The 18,779-nt window shown below is 38.6% G+C and overlaps 1 long non-coding RNA gene across 1 annotated transcript in view; it reads left to right on the top strand.

Moving 5' to 3' along the window:
* Nucleotides 1-421: 421 nt before the first annotated feature.
* LOC144984566 (uncharacterized) overlaps nucleotides 422-18,779 on the top strand; it is a 43,953-nt gene continuing 25,595 nt past the window's right edge. Inside the window, exon 1 of the long non-coding RNA XR_013648362.1 lies at nucleotides 422-500. This is a non-coding gene — a long non-coding RNA (uncharacterized LOC144984566). The remainder of the gene's footprint in view (nucleotides 501-18,779) is intronic.

Genomic DNA, 18,779 nt, shown 5'->3' on the forward strand with positions numbered 1-18,779 from the left:
TGATCACTTTTAGGAATCATTTCGTCACAGTGGATTGAAAGCAGCACTTTCTGACCAACAGTAAAACTTGTATAATTAGCAAAAGACCACGAAAACAGTTTTCTTTCTGTAAATTTGTAAATTTTCCTCCTCATGAAAAGCTGCTCTAATTTTGCTTGATATTATATGGTGTTTGGCGACACCTAGTGGATGCCTTTAAAAATGCAACAAACCTGAACTGAATCTGAAGGGAGCGGAGATCGCGTAATAATCAAAATTATGTATTATTTTACTATTAAGAGGTCTTCTATATTTTTAATCTTCTTCTACACTATTTATTGGTTTTCTCCTGTTTTATAAGTAAGTGAAAGTAAGTATAGTAGTATTACGTTTTTGAGCTCGTCTCAATTTTAAATGACACTGCGCATGCGCCGTGAGCTATGGATTGAACCGCTTCAAGAGTTTGGCGGCACAGTTGTTGTGCAAACTCCGAAAACTCGACGGAGACGTTTCATAAGAAGGTAAAATGTGTCTAAATGGACGAGCTTGTAGATTTGATGTGAGAACTTTTAGTTCACGTTTTCAAATGAAAACCAAGAGAAAATGAAGTTTCGTCACACAAGTTGAAACATAATAAACCAGTGTCTAAGTGCTTTTTTCGGTTCCAAGAACAGAGGTATGTTTCAGGGTATGCTTAGTTCCCCTGGCAACTCATGCTCTGAACATAACCAGGGGGGTATTCCAGAAAGCAGGTTATGCTAGCTCCCACGATAAGTTTGAGGCTAAGGAAGTTGATAACCTCAGCGTTCGGTTCCAGAAATGGAGGTATGTTTCAGGGTAGGTCAAGTTACCATGGCAACTCATGCTCTGAACATAACCTGGTCCGGAGCAGGTTTAATTGAAGATTAGTTTGTTTACAGAGAGGTGAAACAGCATGGCGTGTCCATTTGAAGATGATTTAGTGGATGAAAAAGCTCAGATAATACTTTTTCCACCATGAGAGGGTGATAAGACCACATATGGATGTTGGAAAGATAAACTTTTTTACTTTGATCTAACTTAATTATTTGCTTCAGTTAAGATAAATCATTTTTTTGTTAGGTCACCTTAAAAATAACATAGTTTTCAGACAAGTATTTTCCTTTCGTTCAAATTAATTCAATTAAGTAGGTGTGACTTTGATGCTGCTGTTAGATTGGCACCGCAAGGGATTCTGGGATATCATTCCCTTTGCCTGTCTGGACGGATTTGGGTTTAAGTGTGGGTTTTTTACAAAATGTGTTTAGTTGAATAGCTGTTTTACCGTGTTTCACCGTGTTTTGCCGAGCTATTTTGTCCTTCTATGCTTAAGTCTCTCCACCATGAGTGAGAGTAAAGTAGAGGATGATGAGTTTATATAGCACCTCTACCACCCAAACTTGTTATGACAGTGATGGAATATTCTGTGATGAATTTTTGCACTCCGTGCATTTTTTCCGTTCTTTTTATTGTTATAAAAATGAGCATATCTGCCGGCTCAAACTTTCCGTTCTTTTTATTGTTATAAAAATGAGCATATCTGCCGGCTCAAACTAAGACATATGAAAGTTCAAGAAATATAAGTAATTAAGATGGAAAAAAGATTAATGAAGTAATGTGACATTTAGTTAGATAAATACGTAAATTTGAGTTGTATAAACAATTATTGAGTTTGAATAAATTTAACTAAATTATCTTTCAGCCGTGTTACTTTTTTGATGGATTTATAATTTCTATCCGCCGTCATTAAAATCTCAGACTCCGTCTCACTTCCGTCTCAAGTGTCGCGCTTTCTTTTTTTTTTTTTCTCCACGCGTTTCCATGGTGACCCAAGAAATCGGCGATCTATTGAGAATGTCTTTATGTACCGTGCGTTAACCCAGGGTTACCAAGTCGAGCGTAATTACGCCAACTCATATCCGGTCTTTTGGAAACGACATACCCAGAGTAAGCAAGTTCAGGCGGATTTCAGCCAGAGTTCAGGGTTAAAGTCTGGCTAGTTTAAACATGCTTCCTGGAATACCCCCCTGGTCTGGAGCAGGTTTAGTTTTCAGAGAGGTGAAGCAGCATGGCGTGTCCTTTTGAAGATAATTTAGGGGATTATGAAGCTTGGATAATAGTTTTTCCACTGAGAGGGTGATAAGACCACGTATGGATGTTGGAAAGATAAACCTTTTTATTTTGATTTAACTTAATTATTTGCTTCAGTTAAGATAAATCATTTTTTTTTAGTTAAGTGAGCTTAAAAATAAAACGTAGTTTATCAGACATTTATTTTACTTTCATTTAAATAATTTCAATTAAGTAGGTGTAATTTTGGTGCTGCTGTTAAGGCCCGTACACACCGGGACGAATATTCGCCAGGCGTTATTCGCCAGCGTTTTTCGCCACGTTTTTTGTGTTCACACCCAGGCGATTTTCGCTGACGATGAGTGGAGTGAACATGCAATTTCATTCCCTGACATTAGATGGCGCTTAATGTAAAACAGAAATACTCCTGTACACAAGGTGGCGCTGCGCAACTTTACGCTTCTTAAAGTCGCTTTTCACTCAGAAGAAGAGAGCAAGTATTTACACGCTTGTCAGAATCAAACAAAGAAAACATGAATATTTCAAGCACCAGTAGCTCCAACTGGTGCTTGGTTCGGGGATGTTTTAGAATGTCCGTCATTATTGCTTCGCGGCTGTGTAGACGCTACTTGGCGTCTATCTTCTTCGCTGGTATGTGTGCTCAGCAAGGCAGTTTTGTGTTTGAGCGCCCCCAAGTTGTGTTTTACTGTAACTTCAGAAGCTCCAGACACGTGAGCAAAAGCGCCGTTCTCATTGGTCGAGTAGATTTCGACGCGACGCGTCGAAAAAAAAAAACGAACCCGAGGCGTTTTTTTTTTTTGACGCTTTAACGCCTGGCGTTTTTTCGCGTCGGTGTGCACACTCTCGTTGGTGCCCTTTGTTTAGTCACGAGGCGTTAAACGTCGGCGAAAATCGCCGGCGAAATTCGTCCCGGTGTGAACAGGCCTTTAGATTGGCACTGCAAAGAATTGTGGGATACTATTCCCTTTGCCTGTTTGGATGGATTTGGGTTTAAATGTGGGTTTTTGACCAAATGCGTTTAGTTTTTTAGCTGTTTTACTGTGTTTTGCCGAGTTATTTTATCCTGTTATGTTTAATTCTTTCTACACCATGAGTGAGAGGGAGGAAGCGGATGATGAGTTTATATAGAGTATTAAAATGAAATAATAAAAACTGCTGGACAGTGTGAGTTTTTTGATTCTGTATAGTAGAGTAATGATAAAGTCAGAGATATGGTATATAGTTACATGTTTCAAATCAGTGTTGTTTCATTCATTTTGTTTGAATAAAAATGAGTATATCTTCAGGCTCAAATTTAGACATATGAGAGTTCAAGAATTACAATAAATTAAGATGGAAAAACTTGAATTGAATTGGAGTAATATGACATTTAGTTAGATAAATATGTAAATTTGAGTTGTAAGAAAAAGATTGAATTGGCTAGACGTAAGAGAAGTATATTTAACTCAATTACTTGTTACCAGTTAACAAGTAATTTAAGTTTAAGTTGGATAAGTTATACATATGCATCACAATGAAAATAAGATCAGAAACTCTTGCGTTTACTTTGTCCGTTATTTTTCTCCAAGAAGAAGAAACTCTTTTATTTTGCTGATGATGCAGCCGTGTTACTTTTTTGATAGACGTATAATCTTCATACGCCGTCATTTAAATCTCTGACTCCATCTCATTGAAGTATAGCTCTCTCTTTTTTTTTCTCCACGCGTTTCCATGGTGACTCCGTAAATCGGCGATACATTGAGAATGTCTTCATGTACTTGCTGTGCACGTGCATTAACGCAGGGTTACCAAGTTGAGCATAATTACGCCAACTGATATCCGGTCTTTTGGAACCGAAATATCCAGAGTAAACAAGTTCAGGCGGATTTCAGCCAGAGTTTAGGGTTAAAGTCAGGGTAGTTAAAACATGCTTTCTGTCCCTTAGTTTTTACTTTGGAAAAAAATTAAGATTGTCAAATAACTTTTGCGTGTTTTAAAACACGTGAAGTTTAAGGTTTTTGTGTTTTTTTAATTTTATTTATTAAATAAATGTTTTTTAAAAATGAGTAAGCAAGCAAACAAAATAAAGAGAAAAATAACAAACAGAACGTAAACAGATTTCTGATTTTATCGGATAAATTCTTTCTCCCATCCAGTTGAAAATTTCTTGATATTGTATTTAACATTTTTGCTTTCCTTAATATTGTGTCTAAAAGTTCTCCGGTATTTTTATTTTTTAAATCTCCTATTTGATTTGAATTTCTTACATTAAATTAGTATTTCTTACATTAAAAAGGCATTTTTAAGCAGAAAAAGTACAAAGCATAACTTGGAAGACCATAAATAACTTAAGACACCAAATTATAATTTAGTAACACATAAACATTATAATCGAGCACTCATAAATGACCACAAAGAGTAAGTTCTTTTAAAGGCTGCGTCACCTTTATTGGCCACTAGAGGGAGACATTAGTATGTTAAAATGCTGAGTTGGGTTGAAGGGAAGGTGAAGAATATATATATATATATATATATATATATATATATATATATATATATATATATATATATATATATATATATATAAATAAATAAATAATAAAACAAGATAAAAATTGTTAAATAACAGAGTTTTTAAGTAGAAAAGTGTATTTTCTTTGTCACCAAAACACAGATAATTGCTTATTTGAGCTCATATTAGAAGTAGAACTGGGATTAGTATTAACCTAAGAGATTGAGCCTTAAATTATCGACAGAATTATGACATGTAGTTGACAAAGTCCTTAAATTTCATATTTATCAGTTTAAGTACAAAGTTTTGCATTTATTTTTCTTTTTAATGAATACATTTTAAATGTTTTACGTCTGTTGTAAGTTGTTTTTAACTACATTTTTAGTTTTATCCTTGTATTACTTCTAGGAATTAAATGAAAATGACATAAATAGCAGTTTTTCAGGATTAAGATCAGTTTTTAACTGTGACTTTTACATTTTTTATACATGTAACCCTTGTACTATCCTAGGCACTTTAACATTGGGAGTTGGGTCATCTAGACCCACTAGACAGTGCGCTGAACCTTTTTTCCTCAATGATTTGTGAACCTCACTGGTGTCCATGGATTACATGAAATCTTTCCACCTTTATCCACCTTTTTCATGGTAGGGAAAACAAGTCAATGTAAGGGTGGGGTCATCTAAGACAGCACAAGGGTTAAACATGTATTAAGCTTTTTGTTTCTATAGTTCTCTATTGATTTTGTGTTTAAAATCTCAAATAAAATGAAAAAGACGTCCCATAGAAACCAGGAATCCCCATCACTCCTGCGGTTCTCTGACGGGCAAATCTGCCCGAGCAGGTGATGACCCCCTCATCCCTCCTCTCTTCCTCTTTTCAGCTCTCTCTGCAGATACCCCTCCCACTCCATGTCATTTTTCATCATTTTCGCCCCCATCCCCCTCACCCCGCCCCTTGCTGCTCTGTCCAAGATGAAGATTTGGGTCCGGCTCATCCATTCTGCCCCCATGAAGCCGTCATAATTCAATTTTTCCAATCTTTCCAATCTAAAGATTTAGTTTTCATTTTTCTAATACCATCAAGGCTCAAGGGGAGGTGGGTGGTCTGAGGGGGGGAGGCAGCCTTTTCTAATTATTACAGCCTTGTTTTACTCCTTAACTGAGTTATTTTGGGTTCTGTTGCGAAATCTAAAGTGTTGAGACCCTTCTATGCCACCGTAGATAAGTGACTTTTGAAAAACTCTTGTGTCCTCCTTTCTGCGCTTGCATGCATTTTTGAAGCTCCTCCCACTCACGTTTTCGTAAATGTTTCCGACTTTTCTTTGTGTTTTTTTTAAATCTCTCCATCCCCCTCGAGTCGGGCCCCGAAGTCCTAAATCATTGCAATTATTTGGCAGTGGTAGGGGGGCAGTGCGGGGAAAATGGTTAAATCCATGATGGATTACGGCGTCCAGATTGTCATTTTGAATTAAAGAAAATGATAAGGAATGTACGGAAAAGAAATTTAAAAACAATCGTAAGTAGATTTGGGACTCAAGAAGAAGCTGTGTTATAATGACAGGAGTCTGTGGGGGAGGGGGGGGGCGTTCAATCACAGAATGTGGGCTCGTCATGTCACCTCAGAATCAGCCGGGCTTAACCAGGACCTGCATCCACTGGGTTCAGGCCCGGTTCGTCACTTTGGGTTACTCCCCTCCTCATTCAAACCAGCTTCAGCTCATTCAGCTACAGGAGAACCCCTCCCCCCCCCCCCACCGATCTGTTCGCTCCAATTTCTTTAATCACTTTGTACCAACAGTTATTAAAATACTATTTTTTTTACATAAAAAAATCCAGGTCTGGAGTACGGAGGGGGTGGAGCCTATTGCAGCTGCTGTCACTTTTTCAAAGCATCATTTCTTCAATTACTCCTTCATTCCAGTCTTTGGGCTGGACAGGAGTAGAGAGAGAGACATTTATTTCGGTTATGTTAAACACTCAAACTTAAAACATCTTCATAAACATATGACACTGAACAGCGGCAACATACACACTGAACAAAATTAACCGAAAAAGGTGTCGGATGAAGCCAAGGTTTATTTACCCGACCCTGATAACAAACATCACATCTACCTACAAATTGATAGAACCTTAAAAAATATTTTAAAAAAACTATTCTGAAAATGACTTCACAACCACCAGAGTCTCTCAGTCCAGAAGGTATTTTTTTTTAAATATTTTGGAGTTTTATTATTTTCGGATAATAAATTCCACATGCTGACCCCCTGAGCAAACATACTGTTCTTTATTGCATTAGTTCTGACCACTTTTTTTTTAAACATATCTTTACCCTGAAAAATCATAATTATTAACTTTAATTTCAAACAAACACAGTATTTTGGCGGGTACACATTGTTTTTTAACTTTAAACTTAAAAAGTCCAGCTCTAAGATCAACTAAATCCAGTGAAGAGTGATTTACAAATATATAAATCGTACTATGTAAAAAAATGCAATTTATACTCTGAAAAATACAGGATCTAAAATCTGAGTTAAATCTATCTCAAGATAGTCCAAAAGACCCACTCTGATCATCTTTAAATCTATTTGCTAAAGCATTCTTATTGGTCTTTTAATTCAAATTAAGTCATTTTAATTCAATATTAAAAAAACCCTGTCTCCTTCCCCTCCCTACTGCTCAAAGTTCTCTGTTTAAACTCTCCCCCCCTAGCTTACAGCCCCTCACACCTAACAAAATATGATCTTTTCCAACCAAAATTTTATCGTCTGCCTCTGGTTCACAACAACATGAATAAATAAAAAGCTCACAAATGCGATTTTAATCTTAATTTTTCTCATATTCGTCTTCCATCCCCAGAAAAAAACGCTACAAGAGTGTGTTTAAAACACCCAAAACATAATTTCCATTGGAGTGGATCTTTAAAGCATTTTCCTGGTGTTTTCTTTTTATCTATTCCTTTTGTTGTCTGAAGGTTAATATTAAAAAAAATAAATAACAAACTGTTCTAAATTTTTGAAAACGTAATTAATTTTTTTCCCATGAAATTTCAGCCAAATTCTGACTCAATAAGTCCGTATTTTTTCTTTTTTCTTTTGAAAACAATCCTACCTCTTGCTAAAAAGTAGTATATTATCCTTGGCAATTGGATCATATTTTTAAGCGTCTGTAGACTTGTTTTTTATTTTTTATTTGTTAACACTCTCAACGGAAACCATAAAGTCTTTTATCCAGCGACTGGTCACTTTGAATCTTTATTTAAAAAAAAAAAAAAAATTAAATACCACTTTCTATGAACTAAAATCTTAATTTTCAGATCAAAGATGTTCAAAAATTAACATCAAAATCTATTTTGAAATATCAGGAGTATTTTACATGAAATATTATTTAATAAAGATGTTCTAAATTTCCTGCTTTATTTTATAACTATATCCATTCTCATGTGTTAAAAAGCACCAACAGTCACTTTTAATCTTTATTTAAAAATGAAAAAAAGTTCCCATTTTCTCAATTTATTTGAACTAAAAATCTGGATTTCCAATGAAAAAGATTTTTCCCCTCATAATAAAACCAGTTTTTTTTTAAATCTTAAGAAGTTATTATACATAAAATTTATATTTTTTGTGAAAGAAAACGTTTTTATTTTTTGCTTTAGGTTGTCGTTTTAAAAATTGTTTTTATTCTCATTTGTCAAAAAGCGCTGCTAGCTTTTGATCTGGAGACAGAGGCTTCACAACGTGAGGAGGAGTCAGATTAGTGGAGGAAGACTGTGTGGTCTTTAGGGAGATTATGTCCTAAGGCCAGAAACTGCTTAAAGTCAGATTATATTTCTGTAAATGACTTTGAATTGTGCAATTCCTGGCATGTGCTCTTACTTTGAGCTCAGTGATGGAGGTCAACGTTTAAGCTCTGTGAGGATCTTGAAGTTGCTGGCATTCAAACGTTCATCATACAAATTCGATCAGACTGTTGTGATCGTATAAATGTATTAGAAAAGAACGGATTAAGGGAATTTGTTTGAACAAAACAAAAACAATTTAGGATGTCGGGACTAAAGATTCTGGGTCACCGATTTGACAATTTTTACTTCAAATTATTCAAATATGATCAGAATGACTATTTCAGTTTAGTTTTTCCTCATTTTTTTTGATCAATTTTCTCCCCATCAATAATAGCAACTTTGATTTTTTTAAATAAACAGTGACAAAAGGAGATTGTAGTGTAAAAGAGCAAGATGATTTCAAAGTCTGTTTTTTTGCTTCCACAAACTAGGTAAAATTCTGTGTATTAACCCTTTGCAGCTCATTTAAGCTTAATAAGGCTTAATAACCTGAACCAAAAATATGTACCGTATTTTCCGGACTATAACTCGCGCCGGAGTATAAGTCGCAACTGCCCAAAAATGCATTATAAAGTAGAAAAAAGCACAGATAAGTCGCACTGGACTATAAGTCACATTTTGACGGGAAATTTATTTGACAAAATCTGAGACCAAGTATTAATAACTTGCACAACCTCATATGACACAATCATAGCAGAATGTTTATCTCATAATTTCAAAGTAATTCTTTCTCATACTTATTTATTCCTTTCATGAAGCATCATTGGCCAACTAATACTCTGTTTTGATCCTGTATTTGTAGAAACAGTTGTCATTTTTATTGCATTTCTGAATCTATGAAATCATTGGAAAATAGAATATTATGTTGTTAGCCTTCAAGATCTTACTGTAAAAGTTTGCTGATTCTCTGAGTCACTTAACATACTCTTAAAACTTAACATACCTCATACATCAAATTGACCCAGGAACATCATCTCTGTTCCTCACAAATGAACATAACAGGAGGGTTAACAATGTATTTATTTCAATTTATTTCTAATATAAGTCGCTGCGGAGTATAAGTCGCACCCCTTGCCAAACTATGAAAAAAAGGGCGACTTATAGTCCGGAAAATACGGTATTTAGAATCAAACTAAATTATTAAAACAATTTTGCACTTTGAAATCTCAGTCTAGCTGGACACTGATTATTATTCTTGAAAGGTTTATTTTAAATTCTTTTTTGCTAAATGAAAAAGATCATTCTTAACCTCTTAAATCTTTATTTATTTATATTGTTGGTGTTCACTGCGTGTGAAATAAATTTTGTTAAAGGCAAAAGACCCTTGTTTCAAGAATTTAATTTTTTTTTTAAATTTTGCCCGAGAAATAATCTGAAAGTTTTTCAATTGTAAAATAATCTTAGTTTTAAGAGAACATGTCCCAGTGATCAGAATGTTTTCTTAAATAGGAGTTCTATTTTTCTTCTTAACCCATTTTGTTTATTTAAAAAAACAAAATTTAATATTAAGATTAGGTAAGATAGCTAACAAAACGTGCGGACAGCGTTACTAAAAACTTGTCATGGTATAAAAATGACTTTTTTTTCTTTAAAAAGTGAGAAAAATGAACATATTTTCTGTTCTAAGTTTAAAAAAAAAAGTAATTTAGCAGAGCACCTAAAAACTAGCAAGAACAAAGAACTCCATTAACAAAATACAACAACAAATGCAACAACAAAAGAAATGTAGAAATGACAGATAACCCCAAGATAAAACAAAGTTTCATTCACTTTTCTTGGGTCCCATGTCAATATGCATAATTTGAATTTCAGGTTTCGAGAAAGAAAGTCGTAGCTGTTGAAAAACAGCACCAAACTTACAATCATTGAAATTTTTGCATCAAATTTTCACGTTAGTCATTTTATTTCATTTCAAGGATTCTTTCTGCAAATTTCACAAAAATCACGATTCAGTTCAATTTACGAATTTCTTTAGGGATCAATTTTCTTTTCTTTTTTTTTTATATTTTATGTGTTTCCGGTTGAACTCACATTGTGGAAATCACGATTTAACACAACAAAACCAACTAAAAAATTTGCTTTGATGTCGATTCTTTTTCCCCCCACTTTATGTTTCAAAACATGTTCATTTGGTAATTCAAAATCCATATTCACACGAGTGATAAAATACTGAAAAAGAGTGGAACTTCTATTGTGAAAAACCCAATTTAACAAATTAAAAGGTAATTTGAAGATTTAGTTCATTTCTTGTTTTTTTTCCTTAGATTCCATGTTACAAAACCAATTTAATTAGGTATTTGAAAAATTCATACAACTAATGATTAAAAAAATAATAATAAGGCTGAACTTATAAAATAATTGGCTGAACTTGAATTGTGAAAATCACAGTTTAACACAATATGATGTAGTTTTTAAAAGAGAATCGGAGGAAATATTATCTTTTTTTTAAAACAAAGTGTAAAATTGTCTTATTTTTGAACTAAAACTATCTTACAGTTCTTTTTGTTGCTGTCTGTTTGGTAAAAATATTCGATAGTAGGAACTGGCGACCTGTCTAGGAAGTCCTCTGCCTTTGCCCATGAGAGGCTGGGTTAGGCTCCGGCAGTCCCCTGACCCCATAAGGGACAAAATAGGTTTAGAAAATGCATAGTTTGATCATTTTGTTCAAATTTATTTGGTGATAAAAAGCCATATCCACACAACTAGTGATAAAATACTGAACAAAGAAAATAATTGCTTTAAAGGGATGTATAGGTTGCTCTATTTTTCAAAGAATGATTCAATAATGATGTTTTTTTTTATTGTGAAGCAAAATCTAGTAGGTCCCATCTAAACAGTCCATTGTGATGTTTTGTTGTGAGTTTTAATGACATTTTGTATCTTGCAGGTATAAACACAAATTAGGACTTTATAATAATTAGTGAACACCCCCCCCCCCAGGCGGGGGGGGGGGGGGGGGGGGGTGTTTGTGCTAGTCCTTAGGGAGGCCAGGGTATGAATGGTGGGGCTGGACCCCCTGCCCCTCCGTTCTGGCACCGGGACCCTTCCTTGCTGGCTGTCTCTCGGCGCTACGAGGTTCTGGCCTCCAACTGCGGCTGGCTTGCCGTTTCTGGCTGCCTGGCCGCTCTGGTAGGGGGGGCGCCTACCGTGGCCGGCTGGGGGGCCGGTCGCTCGGGGGAGCCTTCTCCCCCGGTTGTGCCCATCCGCCTGCTCCTCCCCGCTCTCACCCAAACAAATATTGCACACAGGCACATAGGGCTCCGGGATCTGGATGGGAGGGGTATGCTGGCGGGGCTCACTGAGGATGCCCCTCTCTGGGTTCTCGTTGGCACCCGCCCTCCTCCCCGCTTTTTACTTGCATATTAGACACTCTGATTCATCTAGGGCCTTGTGGAGAGGGTCTGGTGGGGGGGGCACGGTGAAACATCCGTGCTCACCTTTCGCTGGCCCCCCCCACAATTTTAACTTCCTCTGTAGACACACACACTGCATGCTAGCAGCACACACGCAGCAAATACACACCACTCACAGAGGGACCCCGGAGTGAGGGGCTTTGCGGCTTGGCAGCGGTGGAGCCCCCCACACTGGGGACCTCCTATTTTACCTGCAGCACAAACACGTGAGTGCATGGGTAGGACGGACCTGGGGGCTGGCTCGCTGGGACCCTCTGGGGCTTTCCCTCCCCATCACAGAGAGGGGAGGGCACTGAGAGGGTTGGGGAGGGGGGCTCAGATATTATGGCGCGGGGGGGGGGGGGGGGGGGGGTTGTAGTGTGTAGGGTTGTAGGGTTATGGGGGGTGGCTGTGGGTGCGTGGCGATCCCTGGGTTGCTTAGGTCGCGTGTCTGGGCTGGCTTGCAGAGCCGGGGCGCCGGTCGGGGGGTGGCCGACTCATGGGTCCCGGGGGCCCTGGCTTCGTCCCTGGCCTTTGTCTCGGTGTCCGGCGCCCGGTGGCCCCCATGGCTGCCGCCTGGTACGGCTAAGCGCTCCTGTCTCGTGGCCTGGGGGCCGGACACTGGGTTCGCTTGTGCCTCTGGGCATTGGGGGGGCCCCTGTAGGGGGGCCCTCTCTGTGCCTGGCTGGTGGGGTGGGCGGTCCCCTCCTCCTACCCTCCTGGGCTGCCTGGGTCCGGGTGCTGGGGGGGCTTCTGGCCTGGGGGGCTCTCCTCCCCTCTCCTGGTCTGGCTGGTCTGGCTGGGTAGGATCTGGTTCCCCTTATGAACACACGGTTCACGTCGGCAGCATGCATGTATCTCCACCCCCACGTGCACGTGCACACTGCCACACTGCTCCCTGTCTGCTTCATCCCTCCTCCTTACCCACAGTGTATTGATGGACAGATTTTTTTTTTTCCGCTCATCTTAGTGTCAGATTTTCACCTTTGATGTAACATTCGTCTTTCCAGCAGATCTGGTATAATTGTTACAGCTTAAAATAATAACTTATTCAAATCAGTGCTTGTATCCCCCACCTTTTCACCTATCTTCCTTTTACTCTCTTCCACCCTCCCCTCACATTCTTCCCCTATCCCTCCCCACACACACTAAATGTAACAAATAAATAAAAAATAATACGACAAAAAGGGGTTTATACAAATCTACACTCTAGTTTCTCGAAGCTATATAACCTCTTTTTGTGATAGTAAAACCTGTCCAACACAAAAAGCCTTCAACTCTAATCTGTTTGCTCAGCTGTTGGACAGAACAAGTAAAAAAACAAAAAAAAACAAAAAGAAGACAAATTTCAAACGTCCAGAAAGTTTCTAAAATATTTTAGACCTGCAATCACCTTGCAGGTCTAAAATATGGTGTGACTTTAACGCCCTCAGTTAATGTTTTAAGCCAAAGAACACTGTCAGTGGTGCCCTTATCAGCCTCACTGGCTGCTTCAGCCTTTTTATATAGATACCCTTGTCTGAGGTAAAGCCACCAGAGGCTAATCAGGGCTGGGTGCGTGTCATGTGGTGACTAATTGGTCATTTTTCTGTTTCGCTTTCCCTTGCAGACGATACCTGCTCCTTTGGCAGTACAGTGTTCCCTCGCTATACTGCGACTCACCCTTTGTGGTTTCGCTGATCTTTTTTCTCTGCAATTTTGCATGCATTTTTTTTTAAACAGCACACTTTGTTCTGCGTCCTTATTGGCTGTTGACTTTGTCAGTCAATCCCCATTTCGTGTCGCAATGCGTTCAGTTTGCCACATTTACATAAATCTTTGGTTGCGAGCAGGTCTTTGTTTTCATTCTATAATACTGGACTGATTTCTCTACAAGGTTTTGAACTTCGAGAGTTTTATGAGAGAAAAGTATGAAGATGTCTGTCTGAGAAAAGTGTATAAAGTCTGAAGTGCCTGTACAGTATGAAGATGTCTGTCTGAGAAAAGTGTATAAAGTCTGAAGTGCCTGTACAGCCTCAAACTATCTATACAACCATTCAGATGTCTTAATAAAAGTATGTGGTCTCATGTCGAATGTTCGAAACATTTGACAGGTTCTCCCGAACTTGCTTTCAAGTGGTAGGGGTGTGGCCTGCCAATAAGCTTACTTCTGATTGGCGAGAATGGTTGCCATAGAAATGATGACTCGAACAAACTCAGACTAATCACTGCTTACTAACAATCTCTGGTTCCGACATGACGACATCTGTTTGACGAAAAATTGGATATGACTTTATTTCGTTGGAGCCGAAAGCAAGTCGTTTTCTATTGGTGACGTCACACTCACTTGGTCCAGCTCTCGTATACAGTCAATGGTTGAACCAGCATCATTTACAAACTTAACTTGAAAGCTCAACTTTTGTTTCCTGTACAAACTAAAAACTCAACTGACATAATACCGTTGGGCAAAAGTCAATTATCTTTGGGTTATTATTTGGCTTTTGAGAAGGAAAGTTGGAGCAACATGAGTCTGTGAATGTTAGGTGTGTGGATTTAAATGGAAATGCTCCAAACTTGTAACCATTTCAGTGGGTTAAACAAAGAGTGTGAGGGTTAGGTTGGATGAGTGTATAATCTGTATGTCAGATGATAGATCCCCTGATGTTCTTGAAAGGCTTTTATTGACATCCTTAATGCTCTTATTGGACATGAGACACGTGGCCGGCATGGTCTTTAGAGAGCTTGCATGTAAATGTATTAGCATGTTGTGTGCGGGTCCTTGTGGCCTCTCTGCGTGAGGCATTATTGACCGCCTCAACCAAATACCTCCTGTCTGCGCTCGCTTGAGTTTCCTCATCACAGGGTGTCTGCTCACCACAGTTGTCATGTTGAAGCTAAAAAAATGTGTTAAAAGTTCAAAAGCTTTGATTTTATAGACTTAAACAGTTGAAATCCAATGTTTTAATTGTGCAATAATTGCATGCATTTATGCTAACATCTACTGCTATTCCTTGAATTGTGTTGCAAGATTCTGCTTGTTTTATGTATGTTTAAAGCATTTTGCAATATTTCTAAAAATGGTAAATGGTATAACCCTTTTCTGCCTTACTTGAAGGCTCAAAGGGCTGTACTGCCACAGTCCCATTCACCCATGCACACACATTCACACACTGATGGTGGTGCCGCTACCTTAAGGTAGGTTAATATGGGGCATGTGTCAGGCATTCAAGAATGCGCCAAACGCGAGTTATTGAACGCGCTTTCCGAAAACAGACTTAAAAACTTGCCCAACATCGTGTGAACATGAGAGCTTTGAATGTGGAAGGCCAAAATGCGGATATTCGCACGTTAACATAGTTTTCATTGGAAATGGTCACTTGAGTGCACATTGTTGAGGACGGTGTAAATGCAGAATTACACTGCCACCAACATACAACCATTGTGGGGTTCGAGAGTTCGACCGCTCTAGCTATGATAAAATTGATCAATCGATCTGAATTGATGCTAGCTTAATAGATCAATAATCAATGCATAATAGTAGAGATCAATCTTTTATATCTCTCCTTTTCCGGTGACCTAACCCATAACAGCAGCTTGTCCGTCAGCTTGATGCTAACGTACAATAGAATTTCCAATAGGACGGCTAATGCTAATGCTCAGTCAACTTAAACATAACTTAAACATTACTGACTAAATGAACAGCTTTACTCACAGACAAGAATTTTGAATTTGTGGTCTAAACCAATGCTTTTTTGCTTAATCTTCTGGACACTAACTTTAAAATGCATACATCTATTTTCTAAACTTTAGATTATGTATCTAGCCCAGCTACTTTTGGGCAAAGGTGGATGGTTGAGTCCATCACAGGGCCACAAACAAACGACCTCACAAGCTAATATTCACACCCAAGGGTCAATTTAGAGTCACCAATTAACCTATGAAGCCTGTTTTTATACTTTGGGATTGGAGAAATTGCAAAAAAAAGGACCCATCCGGGATTCAAACCAGGGCCTTTTTGCTGTAAGGTGAGAAAAATAATCATTACACCACCTTGCACTCTCTTTTTAAATACAAAGTTTTTTTTATTTAAGTTATTTAACCCTTGTGCTATCTTAGATGACCCCACCCTTACTTTGACGTGTTATTCCTACCATGACAAAGGTGGATAAAGGTGGAAAGATTTTATGTAATCCGTGGAAACCAGTGAAGATCACAAATCATTGAAGAAAAAAAGGTTCAGCGCACTGTCTAGTGCAGGGGTCGGGAACCTTTTTGGCCAAGAGAGCCATAAACGCCACATATTTTTAAATGTAATTTCCAAAGAGCCATACAATAATGTAGTGTCCCTTTCCCACACTGAGGCACGGAGACTTAACCTCTTTTAAGGTTCTTTATTCTGGTTACTGTACACCGCAACATACGCCGTATAATTAATTCAGCAACTCCTTATTCTCTCCCGCCGAGACGAGAGCGCTTCTCCCAACTTTATATTCCCCCCTCCCGCTCCAGCCCTCCCATTTCCCTTATTCGGCCCATAGCTGGACCCCATTGGTCCAAATTACCTAACAACAGGCTGAGCGACAGAACTGAGAGCCAATCAGATCTCTGCTTGATCGATGCGTTCCAGGAAACCAAGAACTTTTAACGCGGCCCAACAGCCACCCAGTCAAAGTCAGACCGCTATGACCAATATGTTTAGAACTAAATATACAAGTGAATGTGTGCATTTGATTTAATTTCAACACTTTTAAAGTACAATAAGTCTGTGGATTCTTTTTAATAACATCATTATGCTGTTGTTAATAAATGATGAGTATTTCTCGTGGTGGTTTTGCTGATGGTCTAGTCTGGTTGATACGTGGTGAGTTTCTGCTTCATGCAGGCGTTGAGACTTTAAACGGGATCTTAAGTCTGAACGTTCTTTAGATGTGAGACAGACATGGAACCAAACACACACTCACATGCTGCAGTGAGTGACGGGCAGCGGGTTTACGTTTTTACCATCCCTGCGCGATTCACCTGCTGCCTATCCCCCCCCCGCCCTCTGCTTTCTTCCTCACACATCCCGTCCCCGAAACTGCGCGCTCTTTCTCAGAGACGGGAGCGCGCAGTTTTAGGCACGGCAATTCACAGGTTTCCGGGTGGTACAAACTCTGTGAAATAATAGATAATAGTAAACTGATAGTTTTCTCTCCAAGCACCGCTACTACTGCGCGCCTCTGGCATCGCGCCCGAGAAGGACTGGTCTAATGAAAAAAAAAAAGTGTAATTAAGGATTTGTCAGCGAGCATGCGACCATCAAAAGAGCCATATATGGCTCGCGAGCCATAGGTTCCCGACCCCTGGTCTAGTGGGTCCAGATGACCCAACTCCTAATGGTAAAGTGCCTAGGATAGCACAAGGGTTAAAAGTGCTCTTAAACAGAAACATAAGAGCTTCATGAGGCTTCAGTGGCCCACCCATCATGTTCTTATTTTCTGGTCAGTGTTTGCTGTCTACCGAAACTTCAGATCTCACGTATTAGTGTTGCTACGTTATCATATACCTTCTCCTACAATAACATCTTCTTTTTATTTATTTTAACTAGTCCTGTTCAGAATTTGAGCCAATTGACAAAATCTGTAAGCCTCTTGTGTTTGACACAAGTTTTTTAAATCCCTTTTGTGGTTGAGGTGAAACTTGATTAATGTAGCATATTTGTTGCTATTCCTTTTAAGTTTTGGACCAGATGGAATAGAGAGGGAGAGTGAAGGGGATGTTTAGGGGGGGATTACATGGGGGGGCGATTACAGACAGACAAAAAAGACAAAGGAAGGATTGGGGATAGAAAAAGAAAAAACAACATTACGATAGGCAAAAATAGTTGCTTAAGGTATGTCATTATTGCTTACGTGTCCATATTTAACAAAGAGCAGATTTTATCTACATGCAAACACACAGAACATAGTTCACGCTTAGCTACTGACTGCACATACCTTCATACACGTGTCTATATGGGCTCATACGTACAGACTAACTCACATGCAAATAAACACTTACAACCAACACAATGAACTTGTGTACAAAGACTAATGTTCATGTAAGGGTGAGCAGGCAGTTGAGTTTACTAAAGTGCGCAATAATGCTGTGGAATGTAAAATAGACGGTGTGAATGACGAGATCCACAGAAGACAGTGCAGCAACAATGGCAGCGAGGGTCTTCACAGATCCCTCCCATGTGGAAAAGCAGACTGATTCTATGTTCACACCAGGCTCAGAAACGAGTGTTCAAGTGACCGCTTCAAATGAAAAGTCTATGTATATGTATATATAAATGTATATGCGCGTTTCCTGCTTTGGTGTTTAAAACTCTTTAAGTCTCTTTTTGAGCACAGCAAACAAAACATGCAACAGTTAAACGTGCATCAATAGTTAAACCAGTTGGACTTTTCCAATCAGAGAATCTGATTTGGTAGAGGTGTATGGATACTTTCCTTTTCAAAACACACAAGTACCAACCGTTTGAAAATATATGATGGAAGAGGAATTAAAAAATTGCGGTTTGTTCCCTGACAGAGTTATGACACCAAGTCTTTCTTCTACTAGAATAGAGCTGTGAAATAAAAGCATGGAGCTAGAATCCAGAGATTTGTACTTCTTGGACATATCCTAAAACTGAAATAAATAAATAAATAAATAAAACTGAATTGAATTGCATTCACGCCAAGCTTCCTCTAACTGTGAGTACATATGCTAGAATTGGGCAGTGACTGCCCAGTGGGAACACTATATGCTAAAAGCATATTCAAGAATGCCTGTTTAGTTCGTTCTTGAACGTGCATCACATGTCCAGTGTGTATGTAGCTTGAGACACACCCTTTGGCGAGCCAAAACCAGTAAACAGGAACCAGGCCAGAGGGTTCATCCCAGGATCATCTGCCAAAAAGTAAGAGTACAAGACCCAGCCTCAATATAGACTAGTCCAATACACCCCACCATCTAAGACTTCT

This window comes from Oryzias latipes, chromosome 2 (genome assembly GCF_053564925.1).
Source record: "Oryzias latipes strain Hd-rR chromosome 2, Olatipes_Hd-rR_3.1".
NCBI classification, from domain to species: Eukaryota; Metazoa; Chordata; class Actinopteri; order Beloniformes; family Adrianichthyidae; genus Oryzias; species Oryzias latipes.